Source organism: Balaenoptera physalus (genome assembly GCF_965194825.1).
Source record: "Balaenoptera physalus genome assembly, chromosome: 17".
NCBI lineage: Eukaryota > Metazoa > Chordata > Mammalia > Artiodactyla > Balaenopteridae > Balaenoptera > Balaenoptera physalus.
Window position 1 is genome coordinate 13,751,270 of NC_138895.1, and position 23,046 is coordinate 13,774,315.

At 41.8% G+C, this 23,046-nt stretch overlaps 1 protein-coding gene across 1 annotated transcript in view; it reads right to left on the reverse strand.

Moving 5' to 3' along the window:
* CPA6 (carboxypeptidase A6) overlaps window positions 1–23,046 on the reverse strand; it is a 285,604-nt gene that overhangs the window by 257,874 nt on the left and 4,684 nt on the right. The window lies entirely within an intron of this gene.

The following is a 23,046-nucleotide window of genomic DNA, read 5'->3' on the forward strand; positions in this document are numbered from 1 at the left end:
GAGGAGGAGTTTGGAGTGAGGAGGTCACAAATCAGCATCACCAGAAGCTGGAAGAAGGAAGGGATGGATTCTCCCCTAGAGCCTTCGGAGGGGATGCAGCCCTGCTGACACCTTGATTTCAGCCTAGTTGGCATCCTTTAGCAGAAGTAGGCTCTGGGGAGTAACACCTTTGGGACTGAATCAATAACACTTAAAGACAAAAAGAGATGGGGGTATGTGTGTGAGGATAACGTTACATTCTTTTGCTTTCTGGAAGAATGACATATGCAGTCTCCCAAGTCAGCCTACTTTGGTTCAATCTCTGGGTCCACCATTTTCTAGAATATTTAACTTCTTTTTAAAACTACCCAATTCCCCACAGCAAAGTATATTAAGTCATAATCAACTCTGGTTGGCACAAGTAAGAATATAATGTATCTATCTGGAAACTCATACAAGGGTTTTAAGAATTGTGTTCTTCTTTGATTTTTTTAAGCTAATTTGGACTAAAGAAAACACAGCCAGGTAAAATCATAACTTCTTCTTTTGGATAAGGGTCAGGAGCACAGAATTTATAGAACCTTAGGAACACCAGTCAGGTCTGTATGCATCGTCTCCCTCCCCTAGAGGGGACCATGGGTTATGTGCTGGCTGTGGTGAGGGAACTATGCATGTCAGAAAAATCCCCCCGAGGAATTTTATCAAGCTGGAAAGTCAGAACACTTGCTCTGGCCATAGTCTCTCCTCCAAATCTTTATCTGGGCTCATCCCTTTTCCCAAGTACAGATTTCCCAGTTTTAGGAGATGTGGATTATTTGAAAAGAGTCAGGTGAGGGTGAAATTCAATTCACAGAACTATCTTCTTGTTTGAAGCTTAGATAAAGGGGAATGAAAAAAAAGAGCCCAGGTGCCAATATTTTCTTTTGGCTTTTTTTCTTTGTTTGTTACACTGTTTTGGGCAAGTTGAATTGAGAATCTTGATCAAGATGATGGGCCAGTCTCAAAAATCTAATCAAAATAAATCTTTTCTGAGCATTTACTATTTATGAAGCACTATCGGAGCCATATGAAGTAGTTGAAGATACGGGCTTACAAGTAAGGTACCTAGAGTTGACAAAAAAGCTGTTGGAGGAGAGAGAGATCTCTGTGAGCTTATTTTCTGGTCATGATAGAGATGCAACTTGGAAGCAGAGGCTGAAGGATAGGGACATTTCAGATAGGAGGACAGAGTGAAGGATGGCATCCCGGGTGACAGGATGGGGGTAAAGGAGTGTGGCCATGTGATGGAAAGACCCCTCTGACCAGAACTGAGATTTGTTTCAAAGTGAAAAGAAGGAGTAAAAATGGGAAAAGGAAAGGGCTATAGAGGGCCAAGTTGTCGAGGGCCTTGGACACCAGACAAATGCGTTTGGACATGATTCCTGGGATGTCCCAGTCCTCGGAAGGGTTCTGGATCAGCAGAGCGATGTCAGAGAACGGTACTTTAGGAAGATTAATTTGGTACTTGATGTGCAGAACAGATCAGAGCAGGCACACTGGAAGCTGAGAGGCAAGTGATGAGCTTATTATGACCACGATATAATGAAGGTGGTACAAGAGAAATGAAACGGAGGGAGGAGATTGAGAGAAAAAGGAGTGATGAGACTTGCAGAGAAGCTGAACTACGGGAAAAAGGAAAACCGAGGTTTTGACTCTGGGTGGCTGGATTTCTCTCAGTTGAATGAGAATTGGGAATAGAGGCAGGGAAGATTGTTTGTAGAATAAAAGATGAATTATTTCAGAGAATTTGGCATCCATTCGGAAATGTCCAGCAGCCAACTGGACATATGGGGCTGAATTAGGGTGAGAAGCCAGGGCTGGAACTAGATTCTTGAGACTCATTAGAACACCAGCAATAGCTAAAGCCATGAAATCCACCAGCATCTTTGAGACAGAGAACATAGAGCTCACAGAGACACAGACGGCCCTGAGTGATACCTAAGCCTCAGGTGGGGGGTTGGGTTGGGGAGGGATCCAGTGATGGAGGCAAAGAAGTGGTCAGAGAGATGCAAGCAACACATTTAGATCATGTCACGGACTTCTAGGAAATAGAACTTAAAGGAAGGAGTGGTCTTGGTAATTTTATACTTATATCTCTGCATTGTATACCTTGAACTTCAGAAATGGTTCACTTTAATGTTTGAATTAGGGACTTTGTGCTCAATTAGGACTCTACTCTGGATTTTCTTCATCACGTTAATCATTTCCTGGCTGACCTCCATCTCAAGAGGCGCAATGTGTGCTTTGTGAAGCTAACTGAACTTAAGAGATCAACGTCAGTTGATCTTTCCTTTTCCAACAGCATAATGAGAAGGTACCAGGTCATACAGTCAATAAATATTTGCCAAGCAACCTACTAAGTGAAAAGACCCTACATTAGGGCTTGAACAAACATCTTATTCACTTATATTCTCCATTTGAATTAAAAAGGTAAGCATTACAAATGTTTAAGTAAATCAAATGCAGGCTGGGAAAAAAAGCCTTAAATCTAACATATGGAGTTAATGGTGCCACATTGATTGTTTTTATAAGCACAAGAGCCTTTTAAAGCTGAGCACTCTGGCTACGCCCATTAGGTTACATGGTCCCCTCAGACTTTATTGTATGACATCTGGTCCTTTACTGCCTTAGAGTCTACGGAGAAATACCATGCGTGCCATTTGCTTTGTCTCAGTGTTTCTAAAAGGTTCCCTTTCCACTTGGTCTCTCTCTTACAGTGGTAATATTCTTTAAGGTTCTCAGATATTGAAGGTCTGGTGTGAACAGATTTTCTTTTGACTTTTAAACAAGTCATATCCATTACTCAAAATGGAAGGGAATATACAACTAAGATCTGGACACTAGTGTTACTCTTGTAAGGTTTTTAAAGGATAGTGTTGCCTAGATGACTGAGTTGGTGACACAAAGTATATGCACGGTGGCTAAAGATTAAGACAAAACCGGTGTCAGGACACTGAGAGGGTCAGGTGCAGACTAATGGCAGAGGCTCAGGGTGACGCTTTTTATGGCAAGGCTGGTATGTTACTTTAACAAAAACCCCATATCAAGGATCAATGGCTTCTAGTGTGTGGGGGAAAAAATGAAACATTTCAAACAAGTTCGAATTTTACACATTTTGCTAGTTGTGCAGGAGAGCTTAGCGCTAAAATGTACTTTTTAAGGGCTTTACAAATGCTTGCTGCCATGACTGCTTATATTACCTTTGGCAGGTAGCTTGACCTTCTTATTGGATAAACCTCATCAGCAGTTCACAAGCACTAGTTTATAGATGAGATACATCAGAATCATTCAATAATCATTCAAAAAATGGATTCCTGGGCCCAATTTCTGAATACTCTGATTCAGTACATTTGGGGAATGTCTAGTGTGTGTTTGTATTTACATTTGTTAAATCTACAAGTGATTCTGATAAGCAGTCAGCTTTGAGGTCAATTCAGTTCTTTCTAGATGTTTCATTCTATGAATGGAAGGTTCTGTAAAGTAAACTAGGCTATGACCCAGAGTGAGTTTACATTCTCCATCTGCTAAGTATGGGCATTAAGGCACTGAATCTTTGTCAAATGAGAAAATGATGGTTCTTCTCTAGTGGGTTGAAACTAATTTATGAACTTGTAAATCTTGGCCTTTAACTAGAGCAAGTGTAAAAATCACAGGGGAAATATTATCATCTTGCCCTATGATGCACTTACTTTAGGGGCATTTGGGGTGTTTGATATTTTCTTCTTTATTTCCTTAACATGTTTCGGAAGAAGAGATATTAGGAACACAATGACATCCCAAGATATATAAGCCAAAACAGAACCCAGGTTTCCTCTTCCCTAGTCTAGTTCTTATGAAATACATAATTACATGATAAAATTAAGTCTCCCATGTTGTTATATCAGACCATTTTAATATTAAAAAGGAGAAAGCTATTGCTACCTTCACCAAAATACCACTGCTACCTTCACAAAATACCACTCCCCATCTCCTAAAAAGCAGTAAAGAATCAATACAGACAACATCCCGAAGAAACAGCCCTATGATGCAAAAGCTAGCACATTTAAAAAATAAGCACATACACATTCTCTAAAACTTTCTATTTTCATTTAATACATCATGCACATTCCTCTGCCCATAATGTGTTCTTTATAAGAGCTTCATAATACTGCACAGTATAGACAGATATCATGATTTTTCCAATAATTCCCTCATTGATGGACTTTGTTTTCAGGTTTTTAAAAAGTTACTGTATATAGCATTGCATTAAACCCGTAACACACATGCTAGTTCTTTTATTTTGACAGGTATTTTCTAACGAAGGGGATCGCACTGCACAAGGGTGCAAGGATCTTAACTCTCACTAGATTCTGCTGGATTACTTTCCAAGGAATGTGTAGCAACTTCACATTTCCACCTCCACCGTACAAGAGCTCCCGCTTTTTCCACACATTTACCAGCATGGAGCATTTTCAATCTTTTAAGTTTTGCTAACCTGATATATGCAAAATGCCATTTTATTGCTTTCATTTGCATTTCCCTGTGAGTGAAATGCAACTTTTCATGTATATTGGCTCTTTGCATGTCCTCTTTTGTGAATGGCCCTCCAGGATAAAATAAAGTTATACTTCTCCTCATACCATGTAAAAAAATGAATCCATATAGAATAAAGGCGTAAAGAAAAAGACTGCCAAAGCAGAAGAAAAACCCTAGAACTCAAAGTATATAACTTTGAGCAGAAGAGATTTGACATTTTAAATAAGATAAATCTAAATGTCACAAAGGAGGACAAATTAAAGGTAGATTTGAATTTATAAGCATTAAAATTATGTATATTGTCTTCTGCCTTACAGAAAAAGTCAAAAGACAAATGATAATCGGTTTAAAAAAGAAAAAGCATGTGTTATTTATATGTTACAAAGGATTAATATCCCTAATATGTGAGTCTCTTGAAAATTGATGTCAAAAAGGCAAAAGGAAAAAGAAGCAAAAGAAAAATGAGCAAAGGATACACATCCGGTGATATTTTTTCACTCTCGCACACTGCTTCTGGAGATTCCTGTGTTTAAAATGTAGACAAAGTGTGTGTTTCCATCTGAATATTGAATCGAAGGTGTAACTCCTCCTGCACGACCTTCTCACATTCACATTCGTTCTCTGCCTGTACAGACTCTTGGCATCTGGGTCCGATTCCTCACGTGCAGTGTTGCCTTTGGGAAACCTCACATACCTACTAATCACACCTGAATGTTCCTTTTGACATTTCCCTGCAACCTCTCCTTTCAACTCTGCAGCCAACTCAGCAGCTCAATTGCCTCTTGAAGCCAAAAGCTAACATTCAGAAAGCTCTGTACACAAAGCAAAGGGCCCCAGAGAGCACCATTTCACGATTTCAGGTGTGCCCTACAACGGAAGGACCACAGCCAGTTCTAGAGTTTAGGAAAGGCACCTGCATTTTTTATTTTTTTAATATACATCAGCATTTAAAGCACTCACTTGCGTGCCACGTGTGAGGGGAACGGCGGGTGAGAGGCCACGAGCAAGGGCTTTGCAAAGTCTCAGGTACTACATACAAATGACAGTAAGCTCTTGGGCCAGATTTTCTTTTAAAACCACACAAAGTACACAGTGGGAACATCCTGTGCCCCTTGCTCCTTTCTCCCCGGATCAAAAGCACATCTCTCATGAACTCCCCTGCTATAATCACCACTCCCAGTAAACTCATCCTTCAAAACCCTGCCTAACATAACAGCCTCCGAAAGCCCTCTCTACCCCCCAGTTCTTAGCTGTCAGTTCCTTCTGAATTGGTAGGACACTGTACTACTTCTCCTTTGTAACTTTAATCATCGTTATAATTAACATTTGTCACCTCAACTGGAATGTAAACTCAGCAGAAGCAAAGCCCACATCTATTTTGTGTGGGATGCTTAGCACAGTAGTAGGTACATAGCAGATGATCAAAAGCTGTTTGTTGACTGAATAAATGAACTCATACAGTCTTGTTTCTATCATACCTGTTGTAAGAATCTGTAATTATTGCTCGTTTACTTGTGCACTGCCCATCTCCCTCATGAAAATATGGGCTCCACAAGAATAGGGGCTTCGCCTGCCTTATTCCTAGCCCTTTATATTCCTAGTATCTGAAACAACTTGGGACATAGAGGTGGCTCAATGAAAATTTGACAAACAAATGAACATAGGTCCCAGTATATGGTATTGTTGACGGACTTGACAGAACTTTGAGATTATCCTCATCTCCATTTTCAAACCTCCAGGATTAAATATTGTGAGCGCTCCCAGTCTCTATGTATTTTAAGTCATTTACATGTAATATTTAATTTACCAACATATTATGTATATTATAAAGCATACAAAATAAAAATTATCATAAGGATGAGATCAAATAAATGTTAGTTTTTTTGGCACCCTACTTTGGAGACCTATTTTCCTGGATGACACAATGAGTCACCCACAGTTAAACTGCATTCAGTTACACAGTTAGCTGCAAATTGTTTTTCAATATTCTTTAACCAAAAGCCTGTCTGAAGACAAAATTCTTTTTAATCAAAGTTCTAGAGTGCATGAGAGTGAGAGGGAGACAATGAACAATGATTTGCAAGTGATTGAAACGTGATTTTTATTCAGAAGTTACTTTCTTGTAGTTGTGAGGTTGAGGTTACTGGTTCCGGGGAAAATCAAGCAACCGTAGATCATAGGTGATGTGTACCCCAAAAGTGAGAAGTTCAAAGTACTAAAAAGTTAGATAAAAAATAAGGATGAGGGCTTTTATCAGGCAATGGCGTAGTAGTAAAAAAATTTATGCAGACAAACTTTCCCCACAATCCATGCCCATAGAGGCAAGATGAAATAGCCTTTAACCTTCATCAGCAAGTCAGAAGACATTCAACTTGGTCTAGGTTTTGATTATCACCGTCATGGCAGCTTTATGGTGTGGGAAACTGCTAGCAAATGTTTTTCCTGAATTTCTTCTCAAAGTATAATGGGCAAGCTCAGGCTGGGAAAAATATACGTCATGGGGGATATATGTAAAAGCATAATGGAGTCTACCCCCCCCCAGTCACTTCAAATGCCTTTTCCTGACCCACTGTATTAACTTCTAAATAAACCTCTAAATACAGACTTAAACGGACTGTGGTATAGAGACCACCGAAGAATTTCTCTTTGAGAATCCATCTACTTAAACACACATATCAGCATGACGCTGGCTGTTGCTGGTATTATTCTAAACTGAAAAGCCTTAAGCCCTGCTCGTGTGGTTCAGTCTCCCCAGCGTCTGCGTGACGCGCAGCAAGGCATCCGCCTTCGCCATTTAATGCTTCATTGGAATACCCGACAATCTCATTTTCGTTCCGAAATAAAAAATGTTCAGTCATTAATTAGCACTGAGTGTTATATTATTAAATTTACTGACTTCTGATTCTTATTTGCAATGCTTCTGGAACAGTTTTGGCATAAGGCGCCACAGAAGACGAATTCCTTGCTATAGGGTTGATTTTTTTGTGGGGTGGGAAGGGATGGGGGAGGGAATTTACACATGTTTAAAATTACTTTTTCTCTGAATGTAAGTCACTCATGCTTCATGTACAATTAGTAAATAGAGAAAAAAGTATGAGGGGGAAGGAAAAAAGTCACTTAAAATGCTATCACTTGGTCATAATAATCACTTAATATCTGAGCATTTTTCCCCAGATATAGTTAACTATATCCTATGTAATAAGTCATAGTTAAACTTGAGCTGTTAATTCAGCTCCGTATCCTGTTTTCTCCCCATTTCAGATTATATCTCAAGCATTAAAAATTTCTTGTAGATGTTTACAATGGGCACAAAAGATTCCATAATATGCACTAAACAAGCCTCTCATCGTTGAGCATATAGGTAGCTTCCCAGGTTTTGATAGGATAAATTGGTGATAAAACATCTTTCTACACACTCTAAATCTTTGCCCATATTTCAGATAATTCCCTTAAGAAAGCTTCCTAGAAATGAAACCACAGAGAACATCAGTGCTGCAAGCAGAGTAAATGGATTGAGTTTACATGTGTTAGGCTCTGTCGTAAGCATTTTGCATAGATAAACTAATTCAATATTAGTTCAGTTCTACAGATGAGGAAACTGAGGCACAGAAAGATGAAGTAGCTCCCTCCAAGGTCACTTAGCTAGAAAGTGGCGAAGCTGGGATGTGAAGCCAGCGGTCTGAGGATGGAGCTGGTGCTTCTAACCTTTATGCTGTATGAACTTTCTAATCACATATGTAAACATGACCCTAGCAGGTCATAAACACTTGGAAGGAATTGACCCCCTAATTTGAACCCTCAGATGTTACAGAAAGCAAGGCCCTGAAAGATTAAGTAACTTATTAAAGTCACACAGCTAGCTAGTAGCAGATCTAGAACTTATATCTCCTGACTCCTCATGCTGTGATCCAAAAACCTGCTATGCAAAGCATGGCCTGGAAACCATAGCACCAGTAGTGCCTGAGAGTCCGCTGCAAATGCAGAGCCTCAGGCTCTACCCCAGCCCTCTTCAAGCAAATCTGCTCTGTTAACAAGATCCCCTGGTGATTTATTTTCAACACTGAAGTTCAGAAACTCTGGCAATACACTCTGTAAACTTGATAGATTAATGGAAAATCTGCATATAAGCTGCTAGTATTTCCACATCATTAAAAAGATATATATATCCTCATTTTTCAGTTAGTTAAAGTTTATAATTAGGTTGAACCACATGAAATTGCTCTTATTTTAGATAAACAGTCAGATATTAGCAACTTACTGTGGTTCAACTTCAGTGGGTAGAGGGGTAACAACAATAAAACTTATAGGTATCTGTGCTCTGTGTAGAGACTGGACTTGAGGAGGAACAAGTTTCCTTCCCCCAAAGAGTATACAGTTAGTCAGAAAGAATTAACAATTAAACAGACATTATAATTCAACATGATAAGTGATACCAAAGAGCATTCTGAGAGCTCAGGAGGAAGTTAAGTGATGTCCTGAAAGATAAATGCTATGGAAGAAAACAATTATTTCCCTCGATTAGTGGCAAGAGGGATGGGCTTGCAAGCTTTAGCCGAATTATTAAGTGGGTGTCCCCATAAGCTGTCAGATCCTGATAAAACAAAAAGATAAAGAATATAAGGTATTTTACAAAGTAAGGACAATGTGAATTCTGCTTGAACTGTGAAAGCAAGATGCCTGTGTTGTTCTTAATGATGAGAGCAGGCAAAGAAAGTTACAGGTCTTACCGCTTAGCGTACGCTATTCTCATGGGCCCCAATTTGGTCATTTCTATTTTTTGAAGTTAATGGATATTTCTAGTTGGATGAAATGAACTGGCTTCCCATTGTACTATGAAATAAAGAAAAGAATCTTTGGAGTAATTAATACTTAAAGATACAATGTGTTTACCAGAAGCTATGCATAATTTTTAAATAAAGTATACAGTATGTGTCAGTATACAAAACCTTTGCTAAATATTTACCATGAAATTTTTCTATTCTTAGTAAGTCATTCCTTTAAGTACTTGCAATTGGCTATTATACAAGTGAGACTGGGCCATCATGTTGATTTTGCATCTTTCCACTGGTTGGTTTAGAAGGCTTAATTTGGGGGGATTAACTGGATGTGTGAATTGGCAATATTCCACTTTACCACTTCCTCTTTTTCTTATTAAGATTGCTTTCCTAGAAAGAACTTACCTATCAATAGCTATGCCCATGGTGAGCTATTCAACCTGTAGTTAAATGCTCTCTCTATAAATTGTATTAAAGGAAAAACCAAATGCTTTTTCACCTACAAAAAGGAGGCCAAGATGGTGGCAAGTCCTTTGGCGTTTCATGTCATATGTTTTCTTGAGAAGCTATGTGTTAGCTTCAGAACTGGAGAGTAATTCTCCAACCTTGGCACCCTCCTCCTGCTATTCCTCAGCTAGTCCTCATCTCTCCCTTCTTTTTTCCACAACACCTTCCCCCAAGGCTTTCTAAGAGGTTAAGCCTTTGTCACAGGGACCTGACAAACTGATTTCACACAATTTCTGCCTGGACATTTATAGATTTTACTCACCCTGACTGCCGTCATGGGAAGTGTGCTGAGCTCCAAGCAGGAAATGCTGTAAGTCTCAGGACACTGCGAACCACATAACACTCTATTTGATCAATTGTATCTGTTCAAATTTTTATTGTTATCTTATTTTAAAGGAAGACTGCCTCTGCTCTCCAGGGCCATTCTGTTTCTGTGGTACTTGGAATTTATATTAAGTAGGGGAACTGAGCATAGGAATTGAAATCAGACATACTGCATCAAGATACATAAAGACTTAGAAAAAGATAAGCTAAAAGGAAGAATGTGGACAATTAAGTTCTGAGAGATAATGTGGAAGTGTAAGCAGATAGGGTAGGGGGTCCCCGGAGAAAGAGTACCAGGCATGGCTTTCTTGACATAAGGGAAGCCATTTTTGGTCTAAGCCATTTTGTGATCTAAGCCAGGCCACAGTGTTTGCCCTTGAACAGGTCTCAGTAATTAGTGATCTTAAGGGAACAAAATAATGCAGGAACAAACTGGCTGTTATCGGGCAAGAGAAGTAACAAGAGCAAAGATAATAAATCAGTTGTAAATACTGCCGGCTCAAGCATGTTCTTGAGCTGTTTTGCAGAATTCAAACCCCCCTTGACCCCTCAACCACCAGATCAAGTGGAACCTAAGCGATGATGTTGACCTTTTCTAACCCTTGTGACTTCAGTCAACTAAAGCTTGGACTCTGTCAACTTCATGAATATGTGTGTACCCTTAGCTTAAAAGTTCTCCAATCTTGCTGTGCAGGGAGACACTGCTTTGGGAAAGATGTCCTGTGTTCTCCTTACTCACTGCAAGGAGTAAATCCTTCCTTCTGATCCTTGGCTTGGTTGTGTCTTTTGGCTTGACAGCCCCCAAGGGGTGAACCCAGTTTTCGGGAAACAGAAGTCCTTTGGTTCATAAAAATTATTCAAAGACTAGAGGAGATGTTAAACTCAACGTGAATCGATGATTAAGGAGGCATCTATAATCTCAAACGCATTGGTATGTATTCCTTAGAGGGTGAAATAACCATGACAAAAAGGCAAGGATCACATCTCTAAATTTGGTAAATGGCAGTGGCGAATAATCACGGTGGCCCGCCGGTGCCCGTTCTGGCACTCGCAGGAAATGACAGCTTCACCTTAGATCGCCTCCTGGGAGTCAGAATGTTGTTCAAAGCATTTTAGGAGCCTGTACAAGTAAAACACCTGAGACCAGATTTGGGTAGTTGGATAGGTGATACCCAAGACAGAGTGAGCAGGGAGAAGGGGACAGGAGGCTGGAGAATACTGCATCGAGGCACACACAGGTGGTCCTAGGGATCCCCACATTCCTCCTGCAGCTCTAGGGGCTAAGTGGCTTCTGTTTCTCACTACCTAGTCTGGCAAAACTGCCTGCAGATGTCAGCAGTCCGATTCCTAGTTTATTAGTTTCCATCTCTGCCAACCTCTCTTCCTCCCTCCCTCCTTTCCTCCTTTCCATCCATCTAAACTTTTACTGAATATGCCAAACACTATTTGGGGACTATGAGAATACAGATAAAAATAAGATACAGCACCTTACTCTCAACTTGCTTATAAACGAAAAGGAAAGACAAGACATCCACAAACAACTGTAATACCCAGCAGTATGTGGTGATGGCTATAAATGACAGAGCGAGCGCTATGGGATCTCAGAGGAGGGAGCCATCACAGCTGATTAATGGGGAGCTCTTGCTGGAGGAGCCGTGTTCGAAGGGCTCCTGAAAGGCACGCAGGCATGGGGGAGGGGGAGCTTCCCCAGCAATATGTGCTGCCTGGACAAATGTGCAGAAGAAGAGAGGTAGTGGTGATGGAGATTGTTCAGTGTTAAGAGGAAAAAGAGGTCTACCTGCAGGGCAGCAGCGGGAACAAACGGTAACTGTGCCCTCAGAGGCTCAGTTCCAGCCGTGTCACCTCGGTGCTGACTCTCCACAGTGGTTCTCAAACTTTAGCTTACATCACCTGGTGGGCTCCCTCCAGGCCAAGTTGCTGGGCCCATCCCCAGAGCTCCTCAGGGCGGGGAGGGTGTGGCCTGCATATTTGCATTTCTAACGAGTTCCCAGGTGATACTGCCTGCCGGTCCAGAACCACGGTCCCTGTCCAGGGACCAGCCAAACAGGCTCCCGCGCCACTTCGCTGTTCCCCATGGGGAAATTTCTACCCTCAGATATTCACATGGCCCCTGGTCTCACTTCACTCTTCTCATGACACCATTTATCCCCTCTCTATGCTTTAACTATCTTCATAACCTTTATCAGAACTTAACACCATGGTTTATTACATCCTAATGGGATGACAGAAAAGTAAATCCCATGAGAGACGATTTCATTCACTAGTGCCTCAAGCAGGGCTATATTCTGAGCACCTAAATTCCTGTGCTCCTAGGACTTAAAATAGTGTTGGGCACACAGTAGGCACTCAATAAATAGTGTTGACTGAATGAATGAGATGTTATAAAGACGGGAGCCAGGATAAGGGACCTTGTGTAGTTTTAGGCAGAAACCATGGAAACGAAGATGACTCAGGAGAGAAGCCACATCGCCCCCATCTTGAAAGTAAAGAAAAAGATACATTTCTTTGCTCTTGTAAGTAAAAGGCTTGGGGTTGGGGGTGAGAAGAGGGAGGGTTAGGTGGATTGGGGGCTTGAAGTAATTGGAGAGTTCTTAGAGCAGCTGTTGCGGAGCGTGAACCACCTCAGCAAACTAGGCTCCTAGGGAAAGAGAGAGAAGAAATCCCTAAGTGAGACAGAGGAAACAAGGCAGACTACATTTCTCTCTGGAATACCAATGTGGTTTTCCTCTCAGGTATCATATTAAGATGCTTTTCTACCTGTCATTTGCAGTCTGTTCCCTATTGCTTCTACACAGAGACCTGAAAACTAGGGAGAAATGGCCTCCCCCACGTGTCTTCATTTTAGGCCCTAAAAGTCAAGGGCTTAGAGTATTTTTTTCAGCAGCAAATTTCTAACTACTCCAAACACGGGCTTGCCCCAAATGTCTCAAACCTTCCATATGTTTAGTAATTTTGATGCCGAATATATCGCTATCACATTATCACATACACATTACATATGTTCCACAGAAACATGATTGACAGGCTGTAAGTAGGACCTCAGCCATCTTATGACAAGTCTTGTGTCCTCATTACATCCACAAAAATCACAAGAAGGAACTTCGTAGACATTTAGGTGATTCATGTATTAGTCTGATAAGAAGAGGACAGTCTGAAAGGTAGATGGGAAAATGAAAGTATGGCAAACGAGGTCACATGTGCAATGGCTACAGAGTCTGTAGGTGCAAAAATAGACCAGGGTTCTCATCTGGTGATAAGATGCGTGATCCTGTGGAAGTTTCATCTTTCACTGGTTGGTAATCTAAGACTGAAATGCTATAAACATATATGATGTGTGTGTTAAAAAAAAAACAGGTCAAGAAAGAGCAGGAAGAGGGTGTGTTGACCTAATATACTTGCATTTCCATTTGGTTTTTTATTTTCCAGTTTAGATTGTTGGATTAAAACATATGTATAGCTGATTCACTTTGTTAGAAAGCAGAAACTAACACACCACTGTAAAGCAATTATACTCTAATAAGGATGTGAAAAAAAATAAAATAAAATAAGCCCTCAGGATGCAGAGACTACCGCTCTTGCCTTTGACGATTCCTAACGTTACTTGGGGATAAGGAACGATAAGTCATCATCGGTACTCTTGGTACTTGATCAGTTAAGTGTTTTGAGATGAGGGAGGATGGGAGGACTGGAAAGAGGAAAGAGAAGACTGTACCTCCAGTTCTCAGATAACTGACAGGAGGAGGGAGAGGGATGCCCATTTATTTGATTAAGAAGAGCCGTTTTCATGGATCTTTAGTTCACCAGGAAGATAGAAGGTAATGGGAAGGTAATCAATTTTGTAACAGGTTGTATCTACACGAGAGCTTCTCCAACTAATATCAGACGTAATAATTTACCTAATAGAGTACTTTATAACACATTTCGATTTACAAAGCACTTTAGCTTTTCATTTGATGCTAGAGAAATACAAATGAGTGGCAGTCATTTCTTTATACTCTCTTCCATTGCTGTATCATTTCTGCCCTCTTTTATTTTGAGTTCCAGAAGTTGCTCTAACACAAATCTTCAGTTAAACATGTATTCTTTCTGCTTTCAATTCCAGCTTGGTTTCTCACTAAACTAGAGGTTAGTGACTCCTGTGTCTGAAGGGACAAAAGAAGAAAGGAAATTATCCTCCTCGAGGGCAGGATGACCTGGGCCCTAGACGAGAGGCTATCCAGCAGGAGCCATTACTGTGGAGGCTGGCGGCTACTGTCAGAACTGTAGCAATGAAAGCAGGAAGGAGGGATGGGGAAGAAAGACCCTATCTTTCTCTCCTTCTCTGCATGTGCTTCCTGGGAAAGAGTGCCAGACACAGCTACAGAAGCCCATCTTGCAGGTACAAAGAAAAGAAAGGCAGAGGATGGATGGGGAGATTTCTGACATTGATCTTGCTTGACTTGCTTTATAGCTTCCTAAGGGCTTATTTAAAGATATATCCTCACCCTTTCGTGGAACTGTAATAGATTGAGTGATGAGGGTCCAGGGTGGCATGATCTAGATAACATGAGGAAACATGGGATGATCCTCAAGAAAATCATGGAGCTGGGTTCATGGTTCCTTTACAAACTCATCTCTACCATCATCTGGGCCCTCAGTAATGCTTGGTGATCCTTCTGAGGGTTCAAGTCATCTCCCTCAGGAACACTTTAAATCGTCTCTCTTTTTATCAGGTTCTCTATCCACTGTCTCTTCTAGGATCAGGACCTCTCCACCTACTTTAAAAAGAGAGGGCAGCTAGCTTTCTGTCTCTTCAGAGACCTAACTCCACCATTCTCCCCCTCCCTCTTCTTTATCTGTAGTCTTGCTTTCTCTTCTTATTCCTACCATCTGGCATAAAATATGGCCGTATCTTTCCTAAGAAGTAAAAGCAACATGATTCAACTCTTCAGCTCTAGTTATTGACCCTCCCCCCCCACCCCCTTCATGGATAAGCTTCTTAAAATTATGGTCTACACTCACTACTAATTTCCTCACATCCCATTCATTCCTCAACCTACTGTGCTCTGGTTTTCACTCCTCATTCCACCAAGAGCATTTTTGATGATAACACAAATGATTTCCTTAATGGCCAAACCAATGGGCACTACTTTGCAGTACTTGATGTGACTGACCTCTTCCTTCTCGGATCTCTTACATCCCTTTAACTGACATTTCTTGGGTTTCTTATTTTCTCTCTAGGCCTTTCTACTGCTTTCTTCTCTGGCTTTCCCCCTCTATTCTTTTCATGTAATAAGTGCCTCCTGGATGCTTCATCCTACACTCAAAGTTTCAAGAAATTCTTTACACATCAGTTACTAGAATCTACATTACAGGCTAGATCTTTCCTTTGAGCTTTAGACCCATCTATCCAATCAGCACTTTAAAGGCATCTCAAACCATACACATCCGAGAAAGTACTAACTTTCTCTGCAAAGAGCTCAGTCCTGTTAACTAATCCTGAGAATCGCCTTAGACTATTTCCTCTTTCTTCTCCCCTTTGGTTATCTAATTGTGAAAATTCCACCTCCTAAACATTTCTTTAATTGGTTCCCTACTTTCCCTTCAATTGTTACTACCAGAAGCCAGGCTCTGCTGTATTACCATGGTCACCATAATATCCCAGTCTTCTTGCCTCCAAATCTTTAGCCCTCAGTCTTCCCTTCTCAATGATGGTAGAGGGAATTTTCCTCAAAAAATCTAATTATCTAAATTCCCTGGTGAAAATTCTTCATCAGCACCCAGTCACCTTTGGGAGAAATCAGGACTCCATATTATGGGGCATAAGGTGATTCATGACCTTGAAGCCTTACCTCATCTCTCCTTACTCCCACCAAGAGAATGCCCTTTACTTTAGCCATGCTTAATTGCTCTGATTTTCTAGTCTTGACAAGCTCTCTCACCTGTAGTTCTTTGTGCATGTAATTTATTCCCTGTGTCTGGAAAACCTTAACCTGATTTCTACTTGTTCTTTATGACTGAGGTGAGGCTCATGTCCTTTAAGTACCAACCGTCTAAAAGAAAAATGTAAAATATCTTGCATATTTAATAATCCACCCAAATTTCTGCTTGTCTTTTAAGATTCATCTTGCAACCAAGAAGCCTCTTTGACCTCTCTCCACCCTTCAGTCTGGATTAAGTGACCCTCTCCTGCACTTAGCCAGCTCCAAGAGTTTTCTCTAAGGGCACAGTGATCCCAGAGTTGGAATTGTTTGTTTACTTGCCCGAGTACTCATTATGCTGCGCACATGGACAGTTCTTTCATCTCTGTAGTCCCAGACTAGCAGAGGGCCAGATCCCCTACAAATGTTTATAGAAATGAAATGAAATCCCCCCTCATTAAACACTTCTCAGCCTTGCCAACTCACTTTACTTCACCCCCAACAAGTCTAGGGAATAGAAAAGAGTAAGAAGTTTTCTGGATTCACCAAAGACAGTGTTGTAAAAAAAAAAAAAAAAAAAGAGAGAAAAAGAAAAAAAAAAAGCTGTGAACTTGGCTGACCTGGATTTTCGTCCCATCTCCACCATCAGCTCTGCAAATCCTTTTACCTTTCTGGAGTTCCGCTTCCTTATGTATTAAATAAAAGGACTGGGCTATGAATTTTTTTTTTTGGTCTCCTTCAGTTCTGACACTCTGACTTTAAAAGACCATATACAGAATAAAAATACACACTTTTATATCAGCTTGAAGTGCAAAATTCTGAATGCCCATTTGGGTGGATTATTTCTTTAGGAGAACCAAGTGGAAGGAAAAATGGGTTGGCATTCATTAAATATCAGAGTGACCAGAGAGAGAGAGAGATTGCTAGTTATTTCACAGTATGTTCTTCCAGATCTGACCATTATTTCATAGCCTCCCTTGCAGCTGAGGGTATCTAACTGATTCTGGCCAGTAAGGAGTGATGTTTGAACTTCCAGACTGTGCTTTTAAAGGAAAGAGGAGTGACCATCCCTTTCCACTTTCCTGCTGGCTGGACTGCAGAGCTGGAAGACTCCTTCCTAACAAATTTGGGAGTTGAGTGTTGAGCACAGCAGAGGTATAGGACAGAGGGAGCCTGGTTCTCTGGCACCATCAACTATACCAGTTTTGGATTTTTACATGAGAGAGAAATAAATTTCTCATTTAAGCCATTGAATTTTGGGGTATTTGTTCTAGCAAAAAAAGTGAAAGAAAAACAAAACCACCCAACAGTATCCTTAATAACATAGATATTAAAATAAGAAAATGTTTTACTATTTTCAAAGTGTGCTGAGAAAAAGCACAAAGGTGGTAATTTTGTTGAAGAAAACCCTTTAGAAATTTGCTTCAACCTTTAATAAGAAAACTTAAAGGAAATTTACTATACTACCCAGAACAAGATCCTAAAGCTTCATATTCTGCATTCTGCTTTATCATAAAGAAGTTAATGCCCAGACGCAGGTTGGGAAGGCATTTATTTGGCAAAGCAAATTCTAATCCTATATACTAGTTATCTACAGATTGATCATAATGAAGACTCTAAAACAACAAAAGTTTTCATTTTCCGTTCAGTAGTTCCATGTATAAAGACAGAAAACATAATGCTTTTGTAGCTTGCACAATCTAGGCTGTGAAGTTATGAACCATTAACATCCTTCACTGCTTTTCACAGGGTGGAAGTGATTAGGCTTAATGGCATTACCCAGAAAGTATCCTGGCGCCGTAAAATAAAAGCTCCATCGTCAGATTGGGCTCCAAGGGGACAGTGGCCCAGAAGCACGTGAAACGCTCCTCCTTCCACCGGCTCAGTGGCAGGAGGACTCCTGATCCCTATGGAGGACCATCTGTCTGTGAGCCCAGGTCAGGGGTAGGCGCTGTGGCACTGTGCCTCCTAACAAGCAAAGCTGGAGGCCCCAACACGCAACACATGGCGGGGAAGAAAGCTTTTTGTGTAATCAGCTGATAAACAATCCACACTTGGGGGCTGCACTTTGCGCTAGTGCCTAAGGAAAACCGAAAATAATCTCCCACTAATTAGGGCCCAGTGCTAAAAGGAACTTCCAGAAGACGCTAGAGAACTATTCTATTAACCACAGACCAACTTGCGGGGGGCAAAAGTTCAAAAGCAACCTCAGAGCCCACCATACACCCTTCCCAGCGCCTCTTGCCCCCAATCTGTATCTATCCTGCACGTTTTAATCTATCATTCATGATCTGAGATGCCTCCTCCTTGCTTTAGGCCCTTATTCCGAGTAAGGCCTGCCTGCCTTGCTTGTTAAAGATGAGCAAGGCTGAAGCTCTCTATTCTCTGATTAACAGGGGAGTTTCAGGGCTGAGGAGAGTGAAATAGAGACGGAGGAACCAGAGAGTCTGATTATAGAGGCCTTGAGAGCCTGGCAGAGAACGGATTTGATGTATTTGGCAATAGGTAGCCAAAGTAGATCTTTGAGCAGGAGAGTAACACAACAGAAGTCTTGTAGCATCAGTCTGAGAAAGGACCATAGGAAGGTAGATCAGTTAGGAGAAAGTTACCTTAACCTAGGCTGAGATAAAGACGTCCTAAACATGGCTGGTGGCTATTACAAAAGAGAGGACAAGTAGGATTCTTTTTAGGGGAATGGAAGGAACTAGAGATAAACTTGCTCTTTAAGAATGAAATAAGATGCAGGGCAGAAACAGAGACACACATGTAGAGAACAAACGTACAGACACCAAGGGGGAAAGTGGGGGGGAGGGGGTGGTGGGATGAATTGGGAGACTGGGATTGACATGTATGCACTAACATGTATAAAATGGATAACTAATAAGAACCTGCTGTATAAAAAATAAATAAAATTCAAAAATTCAAAAAAAAAGAATGAAATAAGAGGGTAGTTGAAGACCTAAAGTAAAGCTCATTAAGGAAACAAACACAGTGGAGAATAAAAAGGCTGACACCACAATCTGCCATCCAAATCAGGACCCTTCTCAGACTGAAAGGGGTACACAGTCAGTTACTACCCCAGAACAGCAGGTGCAGACTAGGACAGTCCCCGGCAAGTGAGGATTCATGGCCATCCGATCTGAAAAGAGCTTTAACTACCAGCAGAGAAGATCACGCTCAGATTCACGAGCAGCTGGATGTCTTGTAATCTAGCCCTAGGTTTCCAAACGGTCAGAACATTCCAAGGAAGCCACCATCAGAGGGCAAAAGACTTAAAAGCTTCTGTCGAAAGACGGAGGGAACTAGCTAGAGGTGGAAGACAAGGATGATGTCCCTGAAGCCAAATCTGTTCCCCCGAGTCTGTGTATTTCTCAGTCCTCTTCAATACGTCACATCCAAATTTGGGGCCTCTTTGCTTATAGGACTTCGAGGACCAAACTGCCTTAAGAAGTCTTATTTCCTTCAAGTCTAATTCCTGGATCTCCATATCCCGTTCTCATGGATGACTAGTGAACTTGACAAATAACTGGGGTGTGTGTGGGGGTGGACGGCAGGATGGGGGACAGGGATGGGGGTGGGTACAGCACAGACACTGGCTAATCAGAATGCAGCAGCTGGCAAGGGGGCTGTGACCAGCCTGCACACACCTATGCTCATGGGGAAGAGGCCGGTCACTGGAGCTTCTCCCCGAGAAAGAAAAGAGAAGGCGAGAGAAAAGAGAAGGCAACGTGTCTTCACCAAATGCAGGGCTGGAGAGGAAGGGGGAGTCCGGGAGGCCTCGCAGGCAGACCCAGCACCAGGGGGTTCCGTCCCCCGGAGCAGCGCTGGTGGCAGGTAGTCTGTGCTCTCTCCACCCGCAGCCCAGGTACCTGAAGGCTGGGTGACCGGAATAGGGGAGGCCTGGGAAGGGATTTCTACCCTCCTTCTTGGTGCCTAGATCTCTTTCAATGCTCCCACAGTAGGCTGCTCATCCCATACCGCACTCAAACACTGTGTACATCTTAATATTATGTGTGGGGCTGCTTTCTGTACTAAACTGCAAGCTCTCAGAGGGCCTCAGCTCTGCTGACCAATGCTCTGGGCACAAGTAGGCACTGGAATACTCCTCACTGAAGGAATGAGGCACACGCCCGTGGCCACTTTCTGTGCTATCAGGGTGGAAAGATCGCGAAGTGCCAAGAACCACGCAATACCCATGCCATTGCATTGAATCCCCACAACTTGGCAGGGAAGGTTCTAATATTGTCTCCATGTCTCAGGTGAAGAAACTGAGGCTCAGAGAGGTTAAGGAACTTACCCAAGGTAACAGAGCTACTAGGTGTGGGAAAGCAGAAATCGAAAGCCAGGCAGTTGAACTTCAGGACTTATAAATATTATACATGAAGAAAGTACCAAATAAGTGGTTCTTGAAGAATCACAACCACTTTGGTTCTACAGCATTGCCAGAATTCATTGTGTCGCTGGCTTAGATCTCTCTTTTACCATCACTAGAAAAATCTACCCTAATTTCATGTAAAGCAGAAGATCCTTATTTTTTGCCCTCAGGATCACAGTATAGTAACTAGGTCTGCTTCCAGGAATACGAGGAGATGAGGGAAAAGGAGAGAACACAGAGTGATATTTGCCCTAGTCAGAGTCTCATTCACTGACTGATGTTTGTTTATCGTCAAAATGTTTGACGTGCATTTGCAGCCCTTGAAGCCTGCTTACAGAGTATCAATAAACGTTATTTGATGTCAAGTTATTTCCCACACTTGGCTTCATTCCTTTTCTATGTATTTTTAAATCTTCCTCGTGTGTAATTTGATGTAGTTATCCAAAAAGATATTTGTTTTTGTCAGATTTTCCTTGTAGTCTACATTTTTTTCATGAGATGCTTAAATCTGCAATTTCCAAGCATCTATCATACAGCTGGCACCACACAATTGTTACCAGTTTGGGTAGAAAGAAGCCTAGGCTCATTAGCTGCTCTCAGGAAGCACGTTGGTCTGCCCTGAGGGTTCTATTTTTTGTCCATGCTCAGAGTCTTGCAAATGATAATCACTTATTATTATATTCAACCAAGACTTACAAAAATATTTTTTTTAACAAAAATGCAAGAGATAGGGCTGCTTCATAATTACTACCAACACCACCAAAACAAATTACTTAAGGGACAAAAATGAGGCGGTTTAGAATGATAACTTTGTATGAGCAACAAAAATAACGCTCAATACTATTCTACCAGGTCGCTCCACCAGGTTCTTAGCTAGACTTGCAGAAAGTAGTTGCTGGGGAAGTAGAGCAAAATAATCCCAAACCTAGGCAGCATTTCTGTCTTCGGTGATGAGAGAATGACATGTATCTAATGAAGGGAAGGTAAAAATCCCCCGTTTTCGATGGCGAGTATGCACTGAACCTCTCCGGTTTTGGAGAAGCTCTCCTGTGATGGACCAGGGAAGGCTCCCTTCAGCGTCTCATGTTTCATCTTTTTCTTCCAACTTTCAGTCACCTTTCATTTATACATTTGGGACTAACTTATTAGGTAGCAGCCAAAGAGAAAATGGCAACTATTACTTTCTTTGCAGAACAACAGAAAAGGTAGTGCAACTTCGTCCACAAAGAGTCGAAATTCTCTAAGAGAAGGCCGCCGCCTTTAGCCTCGTTTCTTCTAAGCGGCGTTTAGGGAAGTGTGCACACCTGCTCCACCGAAGCAGGCTTGGTCACTTACCATTGATGAGGGCCACACACTGAAATCATTATGGACGGGGCTGCCCCTGGGCGGAGGAGCGAGGTCCTACGTCACACGGGCGCATCTAAATCCGTGATAGGTTTATCACAGGCCTGACATCCATTAAGAGCCGGAGTAAACGCCTCCACACCTTAGCCCGCACCGTCAGTCACTAAACACATCTTCCTTACCCAGGGCTCCGAGGGTGGTGAAAAATGATGGACATAAAGCCTGGACCGTGTGTCCAGGAGACGTAAAAGCAGCCCTCAGACGTTAACTCCTCTGTTTCTCCCGGGAACACCGGAGTGGAAAATTTGGGGATTGTATTACCATCCACAGCCCTTTTCCCCACCAACACCTCTCCACCCCCATCCTGTGTCCCCTTAAACTGAGGGAACAATTTCCTCTGTAAGTACTGTGTTCAGGGGAACTCTAAAGCAGTGCCCAGATTCTTTAGGAGAGAAACGGAAACAATTCTCTTTTCCAGGGTCACACTTATAAATCCTTCTCTACACGATTTCTAGAAAGAACAACTTTGCTTCAAGACCTGGCCGTCATTCATATCGATATGAAAGTTTTCCTCAGCTGGCCATCATTGAGCAACTGTAGTCTATTTTAAAAGATTTAAGAGGAGGAGGAAGGGTAAGCTGGGACGAAGCGAGAGAGTGGCATAGACATAGACACACTACCAAACGTAAAATAGATAGCTAGTGGGAAGCAGCTGCAGAGCACGTGAGATCAGTTCGGTGCTTTATGACCACCTAGAGGGGTGGGGTAGGGAGGGTGGGAGGGAGACGCAAGAGGGAGGGGATATGGGGATGCATGTATATGTATAGCTGATCCACTTTGTTATATGGCAGAAACTAACACACCATTGTAAAGCAATTATACCCGAATAAAGATGTTAAAAAATAAAATAATAAGCTACAAGGATATATTGTACAGCACAGGGAATATAGTCAATATTTTATAATAACTTTAAATGGAGTATAATCTCTAAAAATTTGGAATCACTATGTGTACACTTGAAACTAATATAACATTGTAGGGCTTCCCTGGTGGCACAGTGGTTAAGAATCCGGCTGCCAATTCAGGGGACACAGGTTCGAGCCCTGGTCCGGTAAGATCCCACATGCCGCGGAGCAACTAAGCCCGTGTGCCGCAACAACTGAGCCTGCGCTCTAGAGCCGGAGCTGCGCAACAAGCCACCGCAATGAGAAGCCCACGCACTGCAGGGAAGAGTAGCCCCCGCTCGCCGCAACTAGAGAAAGCCAGC